Source organism: Notolepis coatsorum, assembly GCF_963971535.1.
Source record: "Notolepis coatsorum genome assembly, chromosome: 16".
In the NCBI taxonomy this organism is placed as follows: Eukaryota; Metazoa; Chordata; class Actinopteri; order Aulopiformes; family Paralepididae; genus Notolepis; species Notolepis coatsorum.
The window spans coordinates 11,014,376-11,021,126 of NC_140180.1; the positions used below are offsets into that span (position 1 = coordinate 11,014,376).

The window sequence follows — 6,751 nt, forward strand, 5'->3', positions numbered from 1 at the left end:
CCTCCAATGTAGATTACCCAGTATGGTTGTCAATACCCCAGTGTACCCAACCCCCCCCACCCAACCTCCTCCAATGTACAGTTTCTACGTCAAATGTATATACTCCCTTTTCCTGACTCTTTCTGTATCACAAACAGTACTGTATTTGCAAATCTGGTATGTCATAAATGTATAGATGTAGCAGTACTGACTATCTGTATGTCATGTATGTCATATATGTCCTGATGAATTGAAAATGGGGGACCCTGATGTAAACAAGACGAAAGTCTTTCTCTGGTCTGCATCCCCTTAACAATTGTGTGTATTGAGCTGTACTGTATTGTACCCATTCTGCAATCTGTTAATAAAGTTTTCAATCAATCAATTCAATCAATCAATGGGGGGAGGGGAGGTACAGGTATGGGCAGTAGAATAGTAGAAGACATAAATATAGGCAATACAATAGAAGGTCCAGGGTTCGATTCCCGCTTGGGGACCAGGTTTCCATGATGCCAGGTACTCAGGTGGGGTGTCTCCCAGGTCTTTCTGTGTGGAGTTTGCATGTTCTCCCCGTGCTCGCAAGGGTTTCCCCCCCGATAAGATAAACCCAATGGAAAAACATGCACAACAGATCGCTAACGCTGTGGTGTCCTTGACGAAGACGGACAGGAGCACTTGGATTGGTCCCCGGGGCGCGGCTCACGTTGACGCCCTATCTGCTCCCGGCTGCCCATGGGGGGGAAGGACAACGGGATGGGAAAAGTGCAGAGAGACATTTCATCGGCGACTCAGTGCATGTGTGTGTGTGTTCCTGTGGGTCGCCCATCTCGCGTGTGTGTGTTAAAACTGCATGACAAATAAAGACTTCTAGTCTAATAATTATTATACAATTATAGTAAAGATAGAAATAAGCAGTGTTTTTGGCTGTATCATAGTATTTATGGTGAAGCTCGTTGTCATTGTGAAGCGTCTCCTTTTCCAACATGTTAAGATAATATACTAGAATGTAAACCTCATTTAGCCCTGAGAGGGAGGTTAGAAGGGTCAAAGTATGGGAGACAGCAACAATATGTATCGGTGTGGTGCTATTCAGCTCCGGTATGGAGGGTATTGTTGTCTAATTCCTCATCAGGAGAAATCAAAGACGCCACTGTCATGTTAAGAGTATGTTTTGTAAACGGAATGTTGGTAACCAAAGAGACAGCATTATTTTGTCCCAGTGTAAGCGCAGTTAACAGACTGTTCGAAGTTGCTGAAGTGACAAAGGGTGAGAGACGTAATTACATTTCTCAATATTATCATTTTATTCCCCCGTCTTACCCTTGCTATTATTTTACTTATTTTTTACTTTTATCTCTGACTACGCCCCACCATCCGCTGGGTGCATACTATGACCTTCATCATGTTTTGTAACAGATTACAGAAATTCAAGAAGCCTATTGGAACGTTAGGTTCTGATATGATGTTGATTAATATATCTGCATTATTTTATCCCACTTTATGCTTTGCTCTTGCTTTACACAGATTTTATGTCTTATTTCTTACTGATGTAAAGTACTGCAATCCCCTGTATGAAAGGTGCTATACAAATAAAGTTATTATTATTATTTTGGTGCAATAACTCAATTCATTGTCTAATGAGCGATTCCCGGAGCACAGGGATATGTAAATCCACAAAGTGGGTGGTATTGCCCTTTAAAAACTATGCAAACAGGGGTTCTGCAGGTTACCCTCCAATCAACTAATAAGGACTAAACTAAAATTAAACCTTTTAAAACAATGAAAACAGAAACGAGCAAACCCACCCTGGAAACTAAAGTGAATTGAAAACCAAAGTTAAACATTTAATTATATATATTCTTACCATATACTGTATATCTATCCACATCTGTCTGTACATACCTGCATATACTCCTTTTTACATATTATATCTGTACATATATTACCTATACTCTTACTAGTTACGCTGCTGGCTAGTATGACTTACTACCATAGTGTTTTTATACCTGTATCGCTGTACATATTAATACTTCAACTCTGTACATACATCTGATTAGCACTATTACTCAGTAGTACTCATTTATATATTTTATACCCACTTTAATCTCCTGTATATTGTATATTACTATTACATCGCTCGACAGAAATTAATTGTATTATATAATATTTGTTGTAGTAAAATTGTAGTTTACATTCAGTAATTGGCAAAACTGTGGTATTCTGTAGCAATGAGAAATCATATAACCTTTCATCTTTAATTCACATATAGTAGTAACCCATTATGGTTTCCAGTTCTCTCTAAGCTCCACCTCTTGTTTGACTCCTGTCAAAATACAGGAAATAAACATCAGTGTTTCTACACTCCTCACGGACCGACAGAGACTCACCTGCCTGCAGTAAAACACACCAGACAAAACCCACAGAAGGAGCAGGACTAGCTTTAGACAAATACAGGAAGGAATAGTGACAAAATGGCTTCCATGTTGTCTCATTGTGAAGAGGATCTGTCTTGTCCTGTGTGCTGTGACATCTATAAAGATCCTGTTGTCCTGTCGTGTAGCCACAGCTTCTGTAAAGTCTGTCTGCAGAAATACTGGAAAGACAAACAACAAAAGAACTGTCCAGTTTGTAGGCGCTCTTCAACATTTGAACCTCCTTGCAACTTGGTTTTGAAGAACCTGTGTGAGGCCTTGATGGAAATAAGCCAGAAAGCGTCAGCGGGCTCTGAGGTGCTCTGCAGTCTGCACAGTGAGAAACTCAAGCTCTTCTGTCTGGATGACCACCAGCCCATCTGTGTGGTGTGTCAGACCTCCAGAAATCACAAGAACCACAACTGCTGCCCCATAGAGGAAGCTTCAGAGGATCACAAGGTACAGCAACATCATTATTATACTACTATTCAATACTACTACTTATTCTGTGTGTCAAATCCAACTTATGATACATTACATTGGGTTCAAATAAAATGTATTAATCATGGTAGGTTTGTTTGCTTGTTCCTTTCTGTATGTCACTTCAAGTGGGCCAGATCCACAAAGAATGGATTGCACGGTGCTAATTGCACCCTTACGTACAATTCATTATTAATTGAAAATGGGGGACCCTGATGTAAACAAGACGAAAGTCTTTCTCTGGTCTGCATCCCCTTAACATCCCCTCCTGCGCAGTTTCTAATTGCAGCCACCCGTAAGGTGCGGTTTTGAAGGAGGGTAGGGAGGGAGTCACATTCCTTTCCCACATTATTGTAGTCTGACCAGTTTGTTTTGTGATGTTGTAGCCTTGTTTTTAGGGCCTTTGAGGTGCTTTGGTACATGAGGTGTAAGCATAGTAATAGAACCCTTGAATGAGTGCTCCTGTTAAGAGTGAATGAATGAATGAATGAATGAATGAATGAATGAATGAATGAATGAATGAATGAATGAATGAATGAATGAATGAATAACAACTTTATTTAACAGATTGCAGAATGGGTACAATACAGTACGGCTCAATACACACAATTGTTAAGGGGATGCAGACCAGAGAAAGACTTTTGTCTTGTTTACATCAGGGTCCCCCATTTTCATTCATAATGAATTGTAAGTAAGGGTGCAATTAGCACCGTGCAATCCATTCTTTGTGGATTCTAGCCCAAAGGAACATTTATGTGCTTATCCTTCAAAGTAAATCATATTCCTATTGAACAACATGCTTCCCTGCAGGAGCAGCTCCAGGCTGCACTGAAGCCCTTACAGGACAAGCTGAAGGTCTTTCATGACGTTAAACAAGAATGGGGCCGAACAGCAGAACAAATACAGGTACATATAAACTTCAGTAGCAATGAAATAACACTAATAATTCAATTGTGAGAACATGTCTAGTCTATTGGGACAGAGGTAAATGTTTAACCGCATGTCTCCAGGTGCAGGACCAGCACACAGAGAAGCAGATTAAGGAGTGGTTTAAGAAGCTCCACCAGTCTCTACAAGAGGACGAGGAGGCCAGGGGTAGCTGCGCTGAAGGAGGACGTTGAGCAGAAGAGTCAGACAATGAAGGAGAAGATTGAGGGGCTGAGCAAAGAGCTATCAACCCTTTCAGACACAATCAGAACCATAGAGGAGGAGCTGAGAGCTGAAGACTTCTCATTCCTGCAGGTCAGGACTGTTCTCTCCAAGTCCATATGGAATAACTGGCTGAGGATGTTTAGTATTGTTTAACTTAATCTGTCTTTGACTTCCACAGAACTACAAGACCACAGTGAAAGGGTAAGTTATCTCTCTCTCTCTCTCTCCTCTCTCTCTCTCTCTCTCTCTCTCTCTCTCATCTCTCTCTCTCTCTCTCCTCCTCTCCTCTCTCTCTCTCTCTCTCTCTCTCTCTCTCTCTCTCTCTCTCTCTCTCTCTCTCTCTCTCTCTCTCTCGCTCTCCTCTCTCCTCCCTCCTCTCTCTCTCTCTCTCTCTCTCTCTCTCTCTCTCTCTCTCTCTCTCTCTCTCTCTCTCTCTCTCTCTCTCTCTCTCCTCCCTCTCTCTCTCTCTCTCCCCAAGCCCACAGCGACACTGACTCCTGAATGTTCTTCCAGAGCTCAGTACAACCGGCCAGATCCACAGCTGGTCTCAGGAGCGCTGATAGACGAGGCCAAACACCTGGGCGACCTGACCTTCAGAGTCTGGGAGAGGATGAAGGAGAGGGTCAAGTTCACTCCCGTCATTCTGCACCCAAATCCTGCAACCCCCAAGACACCCAGCACTACCAGGGACACCCCGCACTACCAAGACCTCCCCCCCTTAAGACACCTACCACTACCAATACTCCCATACCTCCCCCCCTTAGACACCGACCACTGCCAAATATACCTCCCCTCCTTAGACCTACCAGTACTAAGACCTCTCCCCACCTTAGACCTACCAGTACTAAGACCTCTCCCCACCTTAGACCTACCAGTACTAAGACCTCTCCCCACCTTAGACCTACCAGTACTAAGACCTCTCCCCACCTTAGACCTACCAGTACTAAGACCTCTCCCCACCTTAGACCTACCAGTACTAAGACCTCTCCACACCTTAGACCTACCAGTACTAAGACCTCTCCCCACCTTAGACCTACCAGTACTAAGACCTCCCTCCATAGGTACCAGACACCCACCACTACCAGGACCCCCCCCCCCCCCAAGGCCCCCATAGGTACCAGAGGTACTAGACACCCACCACTACCAGGGACACCCAGCACTACTAGGGACACCTACCACTACCAGGACCCCCCCCCCCAAGGCCCCCATAGGTACCAGAGGTACTAGACACCCACCACTACCAGGGACACCCACCACTACTAGGGACACCTACCACTACCAGGACCCCCCCCCCCAAGGCCCCCATAGGTACCAGAGGTACTAGACACCCACCACTACCAGGGACACCCAGCACTACCGGAGGTTATCCGATAACCCTAGTTATATGATATTGGCGTAGCTTTCTGCTTCGCCTATGGGACAACGGGCGAAGCAGGGCGTGTATCGCCGACAAATGCACCCCCTGAGGTCCCCTTCCCGACCATCAGAAAAACATGGGGTGGGGTCCCCGGCCCCCTCGCCCATCCTAACGAGGGGCGGGGGGTAGGACTCCGACCATGCGTCGTGGGGCGCAGTTACCCCAAAAAACGCACAAGGTGAGTAGTTCATGCGGAAAATCGCTGTCTACCTCACCATGCACCCCGCCAGCCGCCCGGCAGCGGGATGCAGAAGGGGTTCCAGCTCCAAGGGCAGCACCTCTTCTTTTCAGAGGCCACGGCCGCGAGACAGAACCCCCCCAAAGGTTCCGATGAGGACCAAGGTCCTCTCCCGGATTATGACAGCGCCCTACCCCCCCAGGGCCACTGTGCTACTTATCGAGCCGAGCGCCGAGAGAGGGAGTGCGCACGTGCTTGACCGTGAGTCACAGAGGGTGCCACGGTGGCCAGCTGCCTGAAACAGCTCCGCCGTGGCCCACCCGCTGGGTGAACCCCCCCTGTGATGGTAGGTCTGCCCCACCCATTCTTATACCAGAAGCTCCGGGCCAGGCCTGCCGAGGCAGCCGCCAGCGAGCTTCCCAGGAATGCCGGGGCCTTCAGGTGACCAGTAAAGCAGAGCATGACTGACACCTGGTGGACACTAGGTTAAGACTGATGGGCGGTCAGGTGGCGTAGCGGAGATTGCGTTCGTCACCAACCCCGGAGACGCTAGGATTCGCCTGTTCGAATCCAGCTCACAGCTCCGGGGTTGTCGCCAGCTTGGCTGGCCGTTCACACTAATACAATTGGCAGTATTAGAGGGTGGGAGAAGCTGGCGGGGTGGGTCCGGGTCGTTGTAAACAGCGACTCCTACAGTTCGGTCGGGGCGCCTGCTAAGCGCGGATAGGATCTAAGTGGGATAGTGTGATCCTTCCACACGTTATACGCTCTCGGTGAGAGTCCGCGCTGCCAGGTGAAAAGAAGCGGTTGATTGGCTAGACGTGTGTCGGAGGAAGCACGTGGTAGCCTCCACTCTCCCAGACCGACTGTGGGGGGTAAGTGCGCAGCGACCAGGAAGGGGATTGGGAATTGGCATAACGACTAACATTGGGATGGGAGAAAATCGGAGGAAAAAGGAGGGGGAAAAAGATTAAAAAAAAATATTAAAAAAAACTGATGCCGCCCGGCGCGGCCAGGATGAGTCCTGCGTCCCCTAACATAGCTGCCCCTCCCTAAAACCAGACGGGGGCGTACGTTTGGCCGTAAGTCACAGGGGCGCTAGAGGAACTGACTGCCCAAGAGCAGCACTCCACT

The 6,751-nt window shown here is 47.1% G+C and overlaps 1 pseudogene across 1 annotated transcript; it reads left to right on the forward strand.

Annotated features, from left to right (window-relative positions):
• Positions 1–2,379: 2,379 nt before the first annotated feature.
• LOC311242875 (E3 ubiquitin-protein ligase TRIM35-like) lies at positions 2,380–6,062 on the forward strand (annotated as a pseudogene). The gene is made up of 6 exons (XR_014620999.1): positions 2,380–2,849; positions 3,681–3,776; positions 3,881–4,112; positions 4,201–4,223; positions 4,536–4,962; positions 5,994–6,062. The product of XR_014620999.1 is annotated as an E3 ubiquitin-protein ligase TRIM35-like (transcript).
• Positions 6,063–6,751: the final 689 nt, after the last annotated feature.